We start from the raw sequence: 21,011 nt of genomic DNA on the forward strand, positions 1-21,011 counted from the left end.
GACACATGCAGGTTTCCCCATGATGTTTTCCTTCACCGTCAAGCACGAGATGAATTATAAACACAAATTAAGCCCATGAAAATTCAGTGATGCTTGTCCTGGCTTGAACCCACGATCATCGGTTAAGATTCACGCGTTCTAACCACGAGGCCATCTTGGCATTCATCAATATAAAATTTAAAGCTCTGAAGAAAAAACATTCATTCAAAATCTGTAACCTATTCTTACAAAAGCAATAACTATTTTCATAAAGACAGTCTTCGAGCAACTCTATAGAATTACAACTCTATGGTATTATCACTGAGCCCCGGCTACACGTAACAAGGCAAAGCAATCTGTCAAGATCCGTGTCCGAATCTATTCTGTAAGAACAGTCTCGAAACTCACCATAGATACGCGACATTGAATAAGATAATTGCTAAATTGAAATGACACAAGCGTCAAAATAGCGTATCAACGTAAGTCGGTTTACGACATTTCACGAGTGAGATAGGAAGTTAGTTCTTACAGAATAGCACCACAGATTAAAAATATATGTGACAAGTATTATTAAAAAACTTTACTATATACATATATTATGTCTGTACAGTAAATAGTATAGTTATATACATTTGAAGCGCTTCAGTAGCTTTATATTATTTTCACAAATCCAAATGATTATTATTTGTAGAGTAATATCATAATAATTATCCAAAACCATAACAAAATCACGATTATAAAATAGATAGACACACCAATATCAATTTAATATTATTATATATTTCATGACAAGTCTGCGTATGAAAAAAGTAAATATACGAATTTCTGGCTTAATTTATAAAAGTTGCTTAGCGACTTTGGTGATATTCAATTTCGTTCTTTCTGTCATTATTGATTTGACATTCGAAAGAAGGAGACAGCATTGTTTAACTAAGCTAGACGACGCTTATAAGTAATGCCGTTTATTGTAAAATATTTACGTGTAAAGCTACGTTCACACCGACAAAAAGTGATGACAAACTTTCTGTGAAACTTAAGTTACCAATAAAAAATACTACATCGTTGTGTTATTGTTGGCGAGTTTCCTGTGGAAACGGGTGGAGACGAATCGTTAGTTTTAATTTTACAATAAGTACAAAAATTTTTTATTTACATTTACAAAACCTGACTCATAAAAAACCGGAAATCGAACCGCATCCGATTTTTCTGCACCAATCAAGTCTTGTCTTGTCTATGCGACGCATTCTCTTTAATATAATAATTGTCTAAACAATTTTAACTGATCGATGTGTTTATGATCCGACTAATATAATACTGTATATTCCTATAAAATTATACATTATAATTAATAAACAATAGCAGTGCTATTCTGTGAAAAAGCACTTCATTATTCACACGCGAAATGTTGACAAACGACGTATCGTGATATACTATTTTGATGAACATATTCTTGAAATGTTACAATTATTACGGTCAATTTCGCATATAACATACTGACATTTAGGACCGTTTTCTGCGGTGAGGTTGTCATAGAATAGCCCTACAGAGTAGATTAAAATAACTAATAAAGCTATCTATAAATATACATTTATATAACTGTATCACTCAATAATTTTAGGCGTAATGTCACTGGTGCCGACCAGAAATGTGTAGACTGTTGACATCCAACCGCTGAACCAGTAAAGAATTAAACCCCAAAATAGGAACCTTGTCACCAGGTCAACGAACCACATCCTGTTTAAGAGAAATAATTAAATCAATATGGGATCTTTGGTTTACTTAAGTTAATGTGAATTTGTAGTTTAAACGCGTTTTTAATGTGTATACGGACACGTCGCCGACTACGTGAACACGAAGCCTTATTCTTCTATTTATTAATTCCATTATCATAAGTACCATTCGTTCTTTCATTCAATTTTTTTCTCATTCAGTTTTATATGACAAGCCTCAACTGATAAACATTTAATTTTTATTTGATGATAGTGTTTATAATTCATCAAATACTCGAAGGTGAATGAAACATCGTGAGGAGACTTGAATGAATCGAATAAAAATGTGCCACTCTTGTATAAGCCACAGTAGCGTGATGTAATAAACCTTCTCAAAAAAGACGGGCTGTCTTTGTTACTTTTTTACTTTACACATATACTTACAAAATTATAAGTCCCGATTTACTATCAAAGCACTGTTCGCGATTTTGTTATTCAATTTGGAACATAGGTTTATTTTACGACGTCCGCTGTCTACGAACGGTTTTTTGGAAATTTTAAGAAGTGAATGGGGGGGGGGGGGTTAACTTTCTAGTTTTACCCGTACGAAGTCAAACGGGCAGAGCTGTTCATATTTACATGCATCGAAATACTTACACATCCATGTGACGTCTCGCAGCTTCATATTCCTTCAGTATGAATATCCTCGCAGCCCTGATGCAATCTTCGAAATACTTGGAAATATCTAAACCTGAAACATTAGTTGAATTAAAACTACAATCGTATTTAAATTATCATTTTGCTCTTACTCCGTTTAGTGGTTGAAATTTGACTATAATTGGTTAATGGCTTATGGTACAGCTTACAGTCTGGTCAATAATATCAATATGTCACATTTCTGAATATTGGCTATATATTATATATGTTTTTTTTTATAGAATAGGAAGGTGGACGAGCATATGGGCCACCTGATGGTAAGTGGTCACCAAACGCCCTTAGACATTGGCATTGTAAGAAATGTCAACCATCGCTTACATAGCCAATGCGCCACCAACCTTGGGAACTAAGATTTTATGTACCTTGTGCCTGTAATTACACTGGCTCACTCACCCTTCAAACCGGAACACAACAATATCAAGTATTGCTGTTTTGCGGTAGAATATCTGATGAGTGGGTGTTACCTATCCAGACGAGCTTGCACAAAGCCCTACCACCAGTAAATTATGGAACAATAAATAAAAATTGATCAAATAAATTGTTGTTGTGCGAACGGTGGAAAGTGCTTCCTTAGTTTATTTTCCATTCGATCTCCTGATATTACTTCAGTGGAAACAATAATCATTAATGAAATTTGATCAATACATACATACATATACTGTAACTTCTTAATCACTAGAATTTTCTAATAGTAATTCTAACAGTACTTACTTAAGTAACATCAACAGTTTTGGGAGATAATTTTGGTAACTCATTTTATACTTACCGATAGCATCAACTTTATAATCTCTTCTTTCCCTTGGATTGAGACTTTTTCTGACCGTCTGTGCGATGTCAGATTTGAAGTCCCATTGGTTGTTCGTGTAATATTCGAATACGTCAAAGCCTTTGCTGATGCGACGATGGACGCGCATTAATCTTAAAATATTAATTCGAATTTAGCATGATCCATGGAGAAATATTACTTGTAAATTATAATTAACTGAAATATTATGATAAATATTACAACAAGTTATACTCAGTGGTTAGATAGAGATCTTAGCTGATTATGGGTTCAAACCCGAAAAAGCTGAAAATAATATCCTGGGACATTTTTCACACGCGGCCATCTGATCCCAAATTAAGCTTGTACAGAGCTTGTACTATGGAAACCAGACAACTGACATACTACATATACTATTTTTCTTTTGTAAATACATTCTTATATAGATACTAACTGGGTGTAATTACACCCAGACTCAGGTCAAACAGACATGTTCATGCACACAAGTATATGTCCTGAGTGGGAATCGAACCCACAACCTTCGGCGTGAAAGGCAAGTATCCACCAACCACGCCAACTGGCTCGTCACCCGTCGGAATATTTATGTGTTTAATTTGTGTGTATAATTCATCATTTTTTCATGGGTGAAGGAAAACATCGTGAGGTAACCTGCACGTGTAAGATGAAATTTCGCGATATATGTATCCACAAATCCGCATTGGATCAGAGTGGTGGATAATTTTTAAATCCTCTCAAGAGGATCCTCTCAAAGACCTTTTCTTTGCTCAGGTATTGTAAATTTACAAGTTATTAATTGAAGCAAATTTTGATGACTTTTTTCATTTTATCCCCTACCTGGATTTGAACCATGATCATTTTCAAATTTACACGTGTTTTACCGACTAGCCCACTTCATTTAGAACTACGATAAAAGATAGACACGAAATATGTTGATACTTACACAGGCTTATAACCTAAGCAGAAAAGCAGGATGTCTATGAGGAGAGCTGGAATCCAATGGAAGAACAGGGCACGTATATTATGGTAAAGCCTGGAATGTTTCATTGAACCTCCAGGATACCTGTAATAGTGTTTTGTAATAATAATAATTTATTTAACGAAAAACTATCGTCCACACTTATTATAATGCTTAGCAAAGAATCACAAGTCTACCAGAAGTTGCTTAGTAACTGAAAAAAACATTAATACCTTTATGTCATTATTGATTTGACATTTGAAAGAAGAAAACAAAACATTGTTTAACTAATCACCCGCTAAACATTTATGAGTAAGGTACTTACGATGTACATACTGAAGCTATGAATAGAATATTTTCATAAAAATTAACTGCCATTGAACTAAGCAGCAATATTTAAAAAATATTTAATCAAAAACCACTTAAGTAAAAGTTCTAAAAATATATAATATATAATAAAGACATAAGAACGTAGTATGTGTGTTGTATATGTGTGTGTATTAAAGGTGAAGCAATGATAATGGAACGACGTGACGCGAATTCTTAAAAGGGAATCGGTCTTGACTACCTTTTTTGAAATTGACAATTTTCAATTGTCAAATTACAATGACACCAAAGTGGTTCCAACTTAGAGAAACGAATTTCTTTTTTCTTTCTGTTATATACATATCTTGATATATATTACTGGTGATAGAGCTTTGTGCAAGCTCGTCTGGGTAGGTACCACCCACTCATCAGATATTCTACCGCGAAACAGCAGTATATGGTATTGTTGTGTTCCGGTTAGAAGAGTGAGTGAGCCAGTGTAATTATAGGCACAAGGGACATAACATCTTAGTTCCCAAGGTTGGTGGCGCATTGGTGATATAAGCGATGGTTAACATTTCTTACAATGCCAATGTCTATGGGCGTTGGTGACCACTTACCATCAGGTGGCCCATATGCACGTCCCCCTTCCTATACTAGAAAAAAAAAATAGACGTGTATTTGCTATTTTGATTGAGTATATTTTTGATTTGTCTGCATCATCTCAATTCTTTCAGAACTACAATTTCAATCGTCTTCTGTGGTTATTTTTCAGTTGGTTGTGTCAGTTGTGTTCTTGGAATATTGTTGTTGATCGAATGAATATCGTAAGGCGCTGCACCATTTAAAAACGTTTTCGAAATACATAAAGCGCTATGAATGCCCAAGCGGTCACATCTGTCGACGTTCTTTAACCAGTGACCTCGTTTAGAGTAACTTCGTCTTTACAAAATGTTTTATATTGTACAATTTTATATAGTTAAAAGAACTTGGATTTAGTATTCGTTGATTGTTATATAGGACATTTTTATAAAATACAAAATTAAAATAAAAAGAACAAAATTCACATTACAAATTTAAAGCAAAAACACGCCGTCTAAAAGGTTGTCCTGTGGAATATTACCCAAGACGCTGGCACTATTGTCTCTCTGCACCGCTAGACTCAGCCTTTTGGCTAAATAAGCGCCAGCTCTTGGGTCACGAGATGTGTGGATCAGTTTCTTAGAAATATCTTTTATGATTTTTTAAAATTTAATTTTATTTTTTTCAATTTAATTGTATATAATGTAAAAGATTGTTCTCGGTAGATTCTACAATTCAAACCGGTTGGCTTGACAATAAATTAAAATTCTAAAATAATGATTGTAAAGTGCTCGAATGAATTCTTCTTAAGACTGATGATCTTTAATATGACTTACTATACAACACCATTGAGGGGCACTCTATTCATGATGATGTCACGGCCAGCATCTATCATCTTTATCCAAGTTATTTTTATTTCGGCTGATGAGGTAAAGTTGGCGACGTTCGATTCCTTATCACTTTAAATGGATAAACGTAATATGTTAAAAAACCTCATTGCTATTCTGTTACAACTTACTTCATTACTCATCCGTGAAATATTGACAACCGACTTATGGTGATATACTATTTTGATGCGTGTATGCTTTAAATGTTATGATTATTAGGGTCAATGTCGCATATCACTTTCTGACATTTCACGATCGTTTCTTGCGATAAGTTTCAAATGTTTTCTTACATAATAGCCCTACAGTTACTTAAAAATTAAGGACTAAGAGCCGAGGTGGCTCAATGGTTCGACCAGAATCTTATCGAACATTGCGGGCTTAAACACGGGCAAGCACCTCTGACCCTAAATACTTTATAATTCATCTCGTGCTCGGCGGTGTAGTAAAACATCGTGAGAGTTGCATATCATGAGGGTTACATATATGAATGCGTTTGCATTTGAGCAACGTAGCGGAATAAGCTCCAAGCATTCTCACCAAGGAGCGTTTACCCGTGTTTGTATTTAATATTTATACGAAATTAAAGTGTAACTAATTTTGATATAAATTAAGATTAATAAATCTTATACATAGATCACAGGTTCAAAGAAACAAAGCGATCCAAGGAATGGTTAATATTTAAACACGTGCCTATGAGCTGTGGTAACCACCTATAATCAGGAAGCTCAATAGCCAATTTATGATATATATATTTTTATCTTAATCTAAATATATACCCGTTTTTTATATAATTCCAGGCGCAGATCATGATACCGTTTATGAAAACGTCAACCTGTAAATAATCCGCGTAACTGTTTCCTTTACAATACATAGATCGGATAATTCCCTTGCCGGCACCTAAAACAATGTTATACAATTATTCACATAAATAAATAGACAACGTAAAGCCATTGAAGATTGAGCCTAGATTCCAAATCTAACATAAAACGTACGTGACGAGTAATAGATTTTACTAATGTTTTTTTTAGCCTTTTGCCGTGCACTGCTGGACGAAAGCCCATAGAACGACAACCATCCCGATCCGAAAATGAAAATCCTGATAGCGGGCAGAAGCGCTATTAGTGAAAGATTTCCAGCTGCGGTCACCAACCCGCCTGCCAAGCGTGGTGACTAAGGCAAATACCCCCCTATGAGCGACGACACAATTTTTTTTATTATACTATCATGAAATATTATTATATCATGATAGCATAATAATAATATTAAAATGTGTTACAATAAAGTTTTTCAGTCTTATAACTTCCTGCCGTCCCGACTTCGTACGGAAAAAAATCATATACGCTTACTACTCCCATTATCTCCTTTCAAAGTTGAAATTTCTAAATATTCTAAGCGGCTTATTATGTTATAAAATAGATGTTTGTCCCAAAATCAGCTTTCTTGAGTGAGTAGTTTTGTGATAGATAGTCATTCAGGATAAACGATTTTATAAGCACGAATAACGTTCTACTCGGTAGAATCTATATTCCGAATCGGTGTTAGATCTTTTAAAATCACAATTTAAATGTTAATTGAATAAAGTATATTTTGATTTGATTTAATTTAAATTATAAACATTAATTCAACTTTTTATTATCTGTAGTCGCGTTTTTATTTATATATATTACATACCAATCAGTAGACCCGTCGGTCCGTTGATGTTGTCCGTCCAACCAGGCACTGGTTCTTGTGATATTGGTATCACTAAAACCATATTTGATATATTACATAAAATATTTGAAAGCCAAAGATTATTTTATATTTTTTTTTGCTTCCTAGTTTTCAAACACATACATACAACATTTTGCTGGTGGTAGAGCTTTGTGCAAGCTCGTCTGGGTATGTACCACCCCCTGATCAGATATTCTAGATCAAAACAGTAATACTTGGTATTGTTGTCTTCGGTTTGAAGCGTGAGTGAGCTAGTGTAACTACAGGCACAAGGGACATAACATCTTAGTTCCCAAGATTGGCGATGTAAGCGATGGTTAACATTTCTTACAATGCCAATTTCTATGGGCGTTGGTGACCACTTACCCTCGTGGACCATACGCTCGTCCGTCTATCGATTCTATAAAAAAAATACAAATAGAGTTGGGTTATAGCCAATAATAAACAGCAGTGTTCTGGTTTCTTAAGAGCATACCAATCGATTAGATTATGTCCTGGACAGGTGTCCAGGACATAATATCTAATAAAATCAATGTTTATCGGTCGACCGCAATCATACGTATCATTTTTAGCTGATCAACTGCTAAATTGTTCCCACCATATACAGCCATTTTGAGGCATCCTATTAAAAAATATAAAAAATCACGAAGTGTTGACTGCAAAGATCTAATTTCATCTTTAACTCACTTAATATAAGAAGTTTTTATTAGTTTTAGTTCTTTAAGTATCATTTTTTAATTGTAACGTTTTTAATTTAAATTTTATTATTTATAAAATTAGCTGTTAATAAATTATATAAGATATCTGGAAAAGAGACCGTACCCCCCGTACGGTCTCTTTTCCAGAAGCTTCTCGTGCAAGTGGCAGTAGACTGTTGAAATGTGGATGAAGAGCTAGCAAGGAATGAGAAAATAACAATTAATATCTAAGATAAATATAAATAATTTTATTAATTTTGCTTATTAGTAAATATATTCATAACAGATACATGAAAAATATTTTTTGTTCAAGTAAGGTGTTACAAGCAGTTCTATCACTGATTCGGAATGAATATTATATCGAGAAGAACCGGCTAGAAACTCAGTAGTTACTCTTTATTTATAGATAATAAACAAGAAACAAAAGGAAAACTCCGAATCTTTCGCTGGTTCATCTCAGGTCTGATGTATTCCATGTTCCTAATGATTCTGACAATGGTCTTTAACCTAAATGTAACCTAAAATATTCGTACCTAAAGATGTTTGCATTGCTTAGCAAGTTCAAGCACCAGCTTTATTCCTCGGACGTTGTGTAGAACTGCCTTTTTCAACTCTTCGTCAAATGTAAAGCGACACATTGTTATATTATCACGATTATTAACTCGCTTTGTTTAATGAAGGTGGAAAATCCTGACGAGTAAAATACTTTATTTTGAGCATAGCTCGGGATTCATTAAACTTGGTGGATTTACGCCCCAAACCATATTTTCATTTAGTCAGCAGTGGAATATTTGCTCACTCTGGCTGTATATGCTTTATGACTGCATCTTTGGTCTAGTGACTAATATATAAGTCCCGATTCGGGGCTGTAAAAAAAGTTTGGGTTTCAGCAGCCATGGGTTTTCACACTCTTGTGCATTGTAAAAATACGTACTCGTTAAGGGAGTTTTTCCAATTTCGGAATGTCTATCGGATTATGAAAGTAATGTTATGCACTTGTATTTGCTTACACATTTGTGCACTATTATATATCCTGTGCAATTGCCCAGTGGCCGAAGTTAGTCAGAATGATAGCATAAGCATGTTTTATACTTTACCTGATGGTAGCTGCGGCGTGAATGATCATATGCACGTTCTCTATTATCATTTCCCTGTCATCTTGACTAATCGCCAAATCTGGGGCTGAGGCGTCACCACCTATGATTTGTAATTTCTCCAACATCGGTGCAATACCACCTCGCATGGTCCTGAGTTTCTCGAAGAGCTGAAAATTTAAAATATAATTATTTTTTTTACCCTATAACCTATTAATGGCACACAGTAACATTAACAGTCTGTAAATGTCCCAGTGCTGGGCTAAGGCATCATCTCCCTTTTTGAGGAGAAGGTTTTGAAGCTTATTTCATTACGCTACTCCAATGCGGGATGGTGGAAAAAACATGTGGCAGAATTTCGATAAAATTAGGCACATGCAGGTTTCCTCGCGATGTTTTCCGTCACCGAAAAGCAGGAGATGAATTATAAACAGAAATTAAGTACATGAAAATTTAGAGGTGCTTTCCCGGATTTAAACCCACGTTCATCGGTTAAGATTCACGCGTTCTTACCACTGGGCCATCTCGACTTATGGCTCACATGTGGCAGTTTTTCATTCGACAAATGCAGGTTTCCTTTCCCGCCGAGCACGAGATGAATAATACACACGAATTTAGTGGTGCTTGCCCGGGTTTGAATCCGCAATCTTCGTGACTCACGTGTTCTAACCACTGAACCGTCTTGATTCTTAGGCTATAGCAGTTATAAAAACTTAGAGCACGTTGTATAAAAGTAAATAAGATATACGCAATTTGCTAATATAAAAGGTCGTATGTTAAAATGTATCTGATCAGGAGGGCTATTCAACAAACTCAAAACTCACGGCGGAATAATAATAAGTAATATTAACTAATATCAGGTCCTTACATATGAAGTTAGCGTTTTGTCGTACTGACCAATTTGATCTAAAATATCTCCTCTTCGGTTTAGAATTATAGTATATAGAATTATAATATAGCGCCCCCCACGCTTTTTTTTAGTAAAGGGATCAATGAACTACCTATGAGATGGCAAAGGTGCATAGATAAAAACGGTGCATACTTTGATTAATTAAATATATTTTACAAAAAAAATTGACTTTATACAAACCTCCCGTACAAAACGCCAATTTCATATGTAAGGACCTAATATTATAAATTCTAAAGTGAGTTTGTTTATTTTTACGCACTCACGTATTAACTTACTATTCAACCGATTTTTATTAAGCTTTTCATACAAGTTGTTGGGGTTCAGAAAAGAATATTACCTCCCCCTGGTGTGAGAAATATAATAATTATACCATTTATAAGATAAACGCATTAAAATATAAGACGGTGTTCAAGATCATATTACATTATGCCTAGTATTGTTTGGTTTACCTTCACGTCAATAGATGGCGTTAGATGTATTTTACATCGCGCTATAGGAATATTTTTTCTAAAGTACAATATAAGTTTTTGTAAATTCATAAGATGAAAACAATTACACTATCTGACCAGCAGTACATAGTCGGTGGTTTTATTCTTGAAGTCTCTCAATACAAAGACTACCGGGTAACACCCCAAACATTGTTTTTTTTTTCAATTTTTCTTTTAATACATCACGAGTGAGATACGAAGTGAGTTCATACAAAATAACACAGCGTGCCTAGATCGAGTTTTTTTATTTATCTGATAACATTGGCGTTAACTGCGATTTATATAAAATGAAAACAGCACCATCTAGTGACAATAATAGGGATTCCGTAAATAATTTCGTTAATTTTTTAACAAAAAACCGCTCAAATTCAATAAGTGGATATTAGGACGTTAATATTATGTTCTTTATGTTGATATTCGCTTGACAATGAAATTTAAACTCTAAGATGTTTTGTATAGTGAACATTTTTATTCAAGTGGCGTTTCACTATAAGGTTTTTTGTTGTTGAATAACCGGCGTTCTTGCTCTGTTAATGATGACACGCGAACAGACAAAAAAACAATAGAATAATTATAGTCATTGGTTTTAATGTTGAATATTACTTTATCTATGTTTAAATGTTTTTATTTGATTAAGGTACGATTATGTCATTTGGTATCTATGAAAGTTATATATAAAAGACTTAATTATATACAGAATTTATTCGCTTTACATGTTAGAGATATGTGTTAGGTATGTAAAATTTTATCAAAATCGGCTCAGTGGTTTAGCCGTGAAAGCGTAACAGGCAGACAGACCGAGTTACTTTCGCATTTATAATATTTGTATAGATAAGATGTCAAAGAATATAATATAATAATAATACACGCCGTCCAAACACTTGTCCTACGGCTGCAATGCAATTCTACTGATTTATAACGATTACGATACGTTACCGATTCAATTCAAATACAACTTTGAATATTCTATATTTATTTAATATTCTTTAGTTAGTAGAATTGGATAGCCGTGGAGTACCGGCTTAGAATAGTACTCCCCCAACCTCATCCCGTGGGTGTCGTAAGAGGCGACTGAGGGACGGGGAAAAGGGGGGATGGGCAGCAGCGTCCCCCCCCCTCCCATAAACATCTTACCCCCTACTGCGCTCGCCAACACGCCTGCCCAGCGCGACGAGTATGGGCAAACCCCTCCCTAAATGGCAGATGCGCCCAAAAAAAGGCCCCCAGTTACCGGCAAGCCCGCTAGGCCCGACCAAGGTAGCGGTCGCGGTATCGGCAGGGCAGGGGGTGCTAAGAATCACCGGTTCACGGCAGGCTACCGTATAAAACGACTGAAAATGGCAACGTATAATGGACGCTCGATGAGGCTGGACCATCACCTCGCCGAATTAGAAGTAGAGTTAAGTCATATAAACTGGCATATACTGGGGTTATCTGAAGTCCGAAGACAGGGGGAGGACACGATAACTCTAGAGTCCGGTAACTTACTCTACTTCCGCGAAGGTGATAACCTCTCCCAGGGTGGTGTCGGTTTTCTAGTCAAAAAGGATCTCATTAGCAGCATTGTGGAAATCAGTAGTGTGTCGAACCGGGTAGCGTACCTTCTCCTAAAACTTTCCGACAGGTACTCCCTGAAGGTTGTACAGGTATATGCGCCAACTTCGACATACTCTGATGATGTGGTCGAAGCGATGTACGAGGACATCGCAAAGGCCCTCAACGACACCTCGAGGGCCCACTACAATGTTGTTATGGGAGACTTTAATGCTAAAGTGGGAGTACAAGATAGCGGTGAATCGAAAGTCGGACCTTACGGCTTGGGCTGCAGAAATCACAGGGGGCAAATGCTGGTAAACTTTCTCGAAGCGCAGGGGCTTTTTTTGATGAATTCTTTCTTTCAAAAGAAGCCTCAGAGGAGGTGGACCTGGCGAAGCCCCGATAACGTGACAAGGAACGAGATAGACTTTATCATCTCGAATAAAAGGCACATATTTAGATATGTTTCAGTGATCAACAGGTTTAATACCGGAAGTGATCACCGCTTGGTTCGAGGCACTCTAAATATCAACTTAAAAGCCGAAAGATCGAGAATGATGAGGTCTACTCTCCGACCTACCATGCTCCAAGCTGCTCAAGGCTCCGAAAAGTTCCAAATGGAACTTCAAAATCAATTCACCGCGTTGGAAACCATAAGCAGCATTGATGAGAGAACCGACACGCTGGTCAAAATACTGCAAAACACATCCCGCAAGTGTTTTCCGCCACAGAGAAGAGACAACGCACCAAAACTCTCTGCTGAGACACTCGAGCTCATGAGAAAACGACGAGAACTACCATCGTTTTTGTCAGATAAGGCCTTAAACCGAACAATAAAAACGCTGACGCGACGCGATCTCCGACGCTCCAATACCCGTGCCATCAAGGCTGCGATTGAGCAAAATCGGGGATCGAAAGTGTTCGCTCGCAAGTTTGGGAGGCCGCGTCTGACAAAACTTAAAACTGAAAATGGTGGGGTCGTTACCTCTAGGCCTGAGATTATCGGAGAAGTAGAGAGGTTTTATGGGCAGTTGTTCTCTTCAAGATCGGATAAACCCATGGGAATCAGTATTGATGACCAGCGCGCCCCTCTTATGCGCCATTACTCCGAGGAGCTCCCGGTCGTTGACCAAGGAGAGATTAGGGCGGCTCTAGAACAGCTTAAAAACAACAAATCTCCGGGAGATGACGGAATCACAACAGAGTTGCTTAAGGCAGGCGGGACTCCGGTCCTGAAAGAGCTAGCAAGCCTCTTTAATTCCGTCATCCAACATGGCAAGACCCCGGAAACGTGGAGCGGGAGTGAGTTGATACTGTTTTTCAAGAAAGGTGATAAAACCCTCTTGAAAAACTACAGACCAATCTCCCTTCTGAGTCACGTGTATAAGCTGTTCTCAAGAGTCGTCACGAACCGTCTCGCCAGACGACTTGACGAGTTCCAGCCCCCAGAGCAAGCCGGCTTTCGATCAGGCTACAGCACCGTGGACCACATCCATACTGTTCGGCAGATTGTGCAGAAGATCGAAGAGTACAATCAGCCGCTGTGTATGGCATTTGTGGACTACGAGAAAGCCTTCGACTCCATCGAAACCTGGGCAGTGCTCGACTCATTGCAGAGATGTCATATCGATTGGAGATATATCGAGGTACTGAGATGTCTGTACAACGCCGCTACAATGACTGTCCACATCCAGGACTGTAAGAGGAAGGCGATCCAATTGCGCAGAGGGGTGAGACAGGGGGATGTAATATCCCCGAAACTGTTCACCAATGCGTTGGAAGACGTTTTCAAAACGCTGGATTGGACTAGGTATGGAGTCAATGTAAACGGCGAGTACATCTCACACCTTCGATTTGCCGACGATATCGTCATCATAGCAGAGTCGCTGGAACAACTCACCGAAATGCTGCGTAGCCTAGGCGAGTCTTCCCGGTGTGTCGGTCTCGGCATGAACTTGGACAAGACCAAGGTCATGTTCAATAGGCATGTCGTGCCGGGACCGATATACGTCGAGGGGAAACCTCTCGAAGTTGTTAGTGAATATACCTACCTAGGCCAGATAATACAAGTCGGTAGGAACAACTTCGAGAAGGAAGCCGATCGAAGAATTCGCTTGGGATGGGCAGCATTTGGCAACCTTCGTCAAGTCCTCAAGTCGTCTATACCGCAATGTTTGAAGACGAAAGTCTTCAACCAATGCGTCTTACCTGCCATGACATACGGTGCCGAAACGTGGACACTAACTGCGGGACTAGTCCACAAATTCAAAGTCACTCAGCGTGCTATGGAGCGAGCTATGCTCGGAGTATCTTTGAAGGATAAGATCAGAAATGAGATTATCCGGAAAAGAACCGAAGTCACCGACATAGCTTGCAAAATTTAGCAGGCTGAAGTTGCAGTGGGCTGGTCACGTATGTCGTAGGACCGATGGCCGTTGGAGCAGACGAGTCCTAGAGTGGAGAATCGCGAATCGGCAAGCGCAGCGTAGGGCGCCCTCCAGCCAGGTGGACCGACGACCTTAAGAAGGTGGCGGGCACCAACTGGATGCGGAAGGCGGAGGACAGGGAGCTTTGGCGCACCTTGGGAGAGGCCTATGTTCAGCAGTGGACAACGATTGGCTGTTGATTGATTGATTGAGTAGAATTGGGCGGACGGACAGGACGCTTAGGGTTATTATGTTTATAAAAAAATCAGTAACAGTAACAGCCTCTTAATGTCCCACTGCTGGGCTAAAGCCTCCTCTCCCTTTTGAGGAGAAGGTTTGGAGCTTATTCTACCACGCTGCTCCAATACGGGTTGGTGGAATACACATGTGGCAGAATTTCAACGAAATTAGACATAAGCAGGTTTCCTCACGATGTTTTCCTTCACCGTCAAGTACGAGATGAATTATAAACACAAATTAAGCACATGAAAATTCAGTGGTACTTGCCCGGGTTTGAATCTACTATCATCGGTTAAGATTGACGCGTATATATATACGCGTATAATATTATACTTAATATATAATGATACTTATGTACATGTGTTATAAGCTCTTACAAATCGTTGGTGTGCTCTTTATATGTATGTCGACACACACTTATCCAGGAGTGGTGTAAATTTCGTCATAACAAGTGTGCAAGTGCATATTTAGTAAGACGTGTATTGCGTTCAAAATATATAAGTTTTATATAGCTTTGACTATTAGTCTCTTCTTCTTCGAGTGCCACTCCGACTAGCGAAGGTTGGCAGTCAGCTTTAAATACTCCTTCTTGTTCTTCGCGAGGCGAAAGAGTTCGGCAGCACTCGCGATTCCCGTCCATTTTGGGATGTTGCACAGCCAAGACTTTTTTCTGCGCCCAACAGCTCTCCTTCCGGCAACTTTTCACATCATAATCAGTTGCAACAGTTCATATCTTTCATACCTAAGCACGTGTCCGAGGTATGCAACTCTTCTTGACAGTCTCCAAAAGTTGCCGTTTTTGGTTGACGCGTCGCAGAACTTCCATGTTCGAGACCTTTTGAGTCCAACTAATGGCCAACATACGTCTATAAGCCCACATCTCGAAAACTTCTATACGTTTTTTGAGGTCTTCTTTAATTGTCTACGCCTCTCATCCGTAAAGAAGTATAGGCCAGATGTAACAATGTAGGAGTCGTATGCGCACAGGGATCTTAAGTCTGCGATTGCAGAGTACTTTTTTCAACGTGCAGAAGGCACTTCGAGCTATTTCGATGCGAGTCTTTACCTCCTGTTCACAGCTCCAGGTGTCATTAAGCCATGTCCAGTGTCCAGATATTTGTACTTGCGCACCCTCTCAATTTTTTGGCCTGCTACAATGATAGCAATGTCATCGAAGCTATGTTTAGATAACACCAAGATCTTCGTTTTTGATAGGTTCATCGTCAGACCAGCGTTTTCACTGCACTCATTAACACGGCTCATAATTAATTGCAGCTCTTTAGGAGATGATGCTAGTAGGACTGTATCGTCAGCGTATCTCATGTTGTTAATATAGCGGCCATTTATTTTGACTCCACATTCTTGGCCTTCAATTGCTTCTGCTGTTATTTGTTCCGAGTACAAATTAAATAGCGTGGGTGATAATATACAGCCCTGTCGGACTCCTCTCTTTATTTCTACCTCATCAGTCTCCTCATTGTCAACTCGTACAGTAGCCTTCTGGTTCCAAAGTTAAGTGGTAAAAGCGTAAAAAACAAATGAATAAACGAACTCACCTCAGCATTTATAATATTAGTATCGTACACTTTGAGATTGACTGTTATAGGCATTGGGCATACCTTACAAGCTAGACGCGAGACCATCATCATCAAGACCGAAGACGTATTATTCGGTTCGACGTCAGATTCCTCTAGTTCCAATCTATCTGTTTTATCAATAACGCTTACTTTTTTAGTTTTATTGTTATTGTCAGTTTTTTCATCTTCAAATGCAATTTTTACATCGCAATTTCGTTTAACCTTTTCTGACTTAGTTGAATCAATATATTCTGTGTTATTTAATTCTTTAATAACTTCATTGTCTTTATTTATTTCAGTTACTGCTTTAGCTTTATATTTCTTCCAATCTCGTCTATTTAAGCATTTAGATAATATATCATCAGACATACTTGTTTTTAAATTCTGATTCTCCTTCTGACACGCCTTATAACATTTAATTTTTTGCTCGGCGTTATTAGAAGTTTCGCTTAAATATTGAAAATCTGTCTCAATATCAATATTACTTGTACCAATTAAAGGTGTTGTAACTGATACATCTTGACGGTAGTTGAAAAACTTCCTAACAACCTTCTTCTCTTCGAAACAGTTACACGTTTTAGTTAAGCAGTAAAACATTGTCCAAATCAAAAAACATTGTATTGTAACGACAGAGCTGAGGACAATTAGAGTCCACTTATTGTCCATAAAATATCTTTTCCAAAACGATTTTATGCAAGAATTTTTGACTTGTTTCGTTTCAGATTCAGCTTTGTGTTTCGTTGGTATTGAAGTGGTTATTCTTATCGTGTTATCTATCAAATCAATTGTGTCGATAAATTCTGTTGCATTAGGCTCGAATTTACTTACGATCAACACGTCTTTAGCGTATCTGTTCCCTCTATCTGAACTAAATTCTTTGATATCTTCTAAATCCCTTTCGTTTATTGATTGTTCATCACATTGGTTACTAATTGGATTATATATAACAGTTGGATATTCAGATTCATCGTCAGAAACGCATGGAGGTACGACAATGCATCTTTTATGCTTCCTGCTAAAATAAGGCTTCTTGCCATTGTAATAAGTATCACAATGGACTGGTCTACAATCGTTTAATGGATCTTCATCTCTATTATTACAATGCTTGTATTTCCCGACAAATTTAAAATCATTATTTTCAATTGTTGTATCGAAATTAATTTTTAAAGCGTCTCTTTTATTAGGACCATTATTTGTTTTTGAGTCAATGAACACATTACAGAAACCATTTCTTCCGTAGATATCTAACAGAGGCGCAGCAACACTTGAAGTTTTAACTTCACCTAAAATATATACATTAAGCATAATAAACAATTTTCATAATAATTTAAAGGATTTCATTTCGTAATCAACAGTTGCATTCTACGTACTACTATTTGTAATAGCGTTTCAAATATTAACAACGACTATTAATCGCTTGTAGTTTGTTGTTGTAATAAAATTTAGTCTCAGTAAAATTTATTAAATGCATAAGGAAAAAAGGCGTCGAAATTGTTTTAATACAATTAATTAAAGAATGAAAGAAACAGAAAACAATACTTAAGTGTAAATAAAATAAACCATTCAATACTTTAATAACATCTATACAAAGAGTATAAATTACTCTCATTTCTTTAAAATTTGTTACATGAAATAAAGTTCTTTTATCTTTGTCTCACAAATTACCTTTTGAAATAAAATCCAAACATCCTCCTATAATATTCAAATAATCACAATTCAACTCTCCAGCATCTTGAAGACAGCATTCATCTGGAGTTATTTCTACATTGTAATCATTATCATTGGACGTATTATTTATCTTTATAAAAAATATTAATCCAATCGATGATGGATGCGGCGTTTCTCCTGAATCATGAATTATTTTTGAAAAGCGGTCTGCTTTTCAAAAATAATTCAGGATTACCGTCTGTACCAATTTCACGTAAAAATATAACGATTATAACAAATATATATGTATAAAACTTCATCTGTCAATGTGCTATGTAAATGATTGACTAGCTGTCAATGTGAATGATTTACTATTTTTATTTTTTCACGAGTTTCTTTGGAACATATAAATACTTTTTGGTGAAAAAATAATTGGAACTACAGATTGCGCTATTAATAGCAAATAGTATAAAGTTGTTAGTTTATGTACACTTATACAAAATATATATAACTAAAGTGTGTAGCTTATTTAGCCTAAAGGCTGAGTCTAGCGGTGCAGAGCGCCAATGCCAGTTTGCGATCTTTTTTTATGCCATCTTGGGTACAATGCTACAGGACAATCTTTCAGACGGCGTGTTTTTGCTATAAATTTGTAATGTGTATTTGAATATAAATTTGTAATGTGTTTTTTTTTTTTAATTTTGTATATTATAAAAAAGTCTGTTCATAGTTTACTAATAAAGTATAAATAAACTGAAGTATAAAAATTAAATATTTGTTTGTTTTGAAGATTGACTTAAAGGTACAGAAAAATCAGTAAGGAGATGTTTTTGCGTTTGTAGTAGAGACTAAAACCACATTAAACTAGAACTCTCGAATCTCTCATCGAATGAAAGAGAGGATGTGGTTCACTACGAAATGTCTAGAGTTAAGGAAATGAAAGTGACGTTTAATTTGTATAATAAATTAATTTAATTTTTAATATATAAAAAAAAAAACTAATATACTAATTTTGTCTTTTGTTCTTTATAAAAATCAACTGTAAACTATAATCAACATTAAATATCATTGTAGGTTTTATAATTTCAATATATCGATTAAGGCGTGGTAACAATGTTTTTAAAATGTTGTTTACGTTAACACGCTTCTAACAGAGTGATTAGTGATTTTTACTTATTCGATTGACGTTAATTGTTATTTTTATAAAATGAAAACAGCGCCATCTAGTGACAATTACCGCAATACCATACAAATTGTTAACGTCAAAGTTATCGAATAAGTAAGAAAACACGCACTTGGCACACAGAAATGAAAGAGTTAACATTACTTGACACTTCTATAACGCAGTAGTTTAATTTTCGTTTTAAACACACTCTAGAAATGCATTGCTATTCTATAATAGCTCACTTCATTACTCACAAGTGAAATGTCGACAGCTGACTTATGTTGATATACAATTTTGATGCGTGTTTTTTTTTTTTTTTTTTTATATCGCCGGGAGGGCAAATGACTCTACTCCACCTGATGGTAAGTGGTAGTAGAGTCCAAACGCGACGACGGCCAGTACAGACGGGAAAAACGTTCTGCACTAGCCGCCTTCGCCTTGCCGGCCCGCAAGATGCCTCTTCACGCCTCGTTTGAAGGAACCCGGGTTGTAAGAGGAGGGGAATACGTGAGCTGGTAAGGAATTCCATTTTTTGGAAGTGCGACAAAGAAAGGAGTTGCCAAATTTCTTTGTTCGCGATGGAATTGATGTCACAGTTAGGCGGTGACATCGAGAACCAGCTCGCGTGGACTTAAGAAGGAAGGAGGAAGCAGGAATTAGAGAGAATAATTCCTCAGAGCACTCGCCGTGATACAGTCGATAGAAAGCGCTCAGTGCTGCTATCTCACGACGCAATTGTAAAGGTTCAAGGGTGTTTGTGACCTTTACGTCGCCAATAATGCGTACGGCACGTCGCTGCAACCGGTCCAAGGCCTCAAGTAGGTACTTAGCGGAGCCATCCCAAAGGTGCGAGCAATATTCCACGCAAGACCGTACCTGTGTTTTGTACAGCAGGCACAGTTGTTGTGGCGTGAAAAAGCGCCGCACCTTGTTCAGAACTCCGAGTTTCCGTGAAGCTGTTTTTATAACAGCCTCGATGTAATCCCTTGGACTAAGGTCGCAGCGAACGTCAATCCCCAGCATGGCGATTTTGCTTTGCATCACCAGCGGAGTACCACAGAGGGAGGGAAGAGGGGAAAATGTTGACTTTTTCGCCGTGAGAGCGCATACCTGTGTTTTCTTGGCATTAAACTCAACAAGATTATCAGAGCCCCATTTGGCGATGAGATCTAACGTCCTATCGAGTTCAATGACAAGATTCTCCCGCCTCTCCTCAGTTTCCGCCCGCCCAGCCACTGCGCGTCCGTGGTATCCACCATGCACTGTACGCCGTATGCCACGTATGCCGGTAGCTTGGAGAGAAGACTTCTGTGCCAGACCCTGTCGAAAGCCTTGGAGATATCGAGGCTGACAGCCAACGATTCTCCATGCTTGTCGATAGCTTCACCCCAGAGGTGTGTTACGTACGCTAGAAGATCGCCTGTGGACCGTTTTGGTCGAAAACCGTACTGACGATCATTAATTAGACAGTGATCTTCTAGGTAATGGATCAGTTGGTTGTTTAAAATCCGTTCCATCACCTTACAAAGTACTGAGGTGATAGCTATTGGCCGATAATTTGCCGGGTCAGACCGATCCCCTTTTTTGGGAACCGCTTGCAC

At 37.4% G+C, this 21,011-nt stretch overlaps 1 protein-coding gene and 1 pseudogene across 2 annotated transcripts in view; one reads left to right on the forward strand and one right to left on the reverse strand.

The window, feature by feature from the left end:
• LOC126778772 (uncharacterized) overlaps positions 1-21,011 on the forward strand; it is a 212,040-nt gene that overhangs the window by 101,555 nt on the left and 89,474 nt on the right. The gene's annotated exons all lie outside the window — the stretch shown is intronic.
• Positions 1,504-21,011, reverse strand: part of LOC126778748 (putative fatty acyl-CoA reductase CG5065) — a 48,507-nt pseudogene continuing 28,999 nt past the window's right edge.

This window comes from Nymphalis io, chromosome 27 (genome assembly GCF_905147045.1).
Source record: "Nymphalis io chromosome 27, ilAglIoxx1.1, whole genome shotgun sequence".
NCBI lineage: Eukaryota > Metazoa > Arthropoda > Insecta > Lepidoptera > Nymphalidae > Nymphalis > Nymphalis io.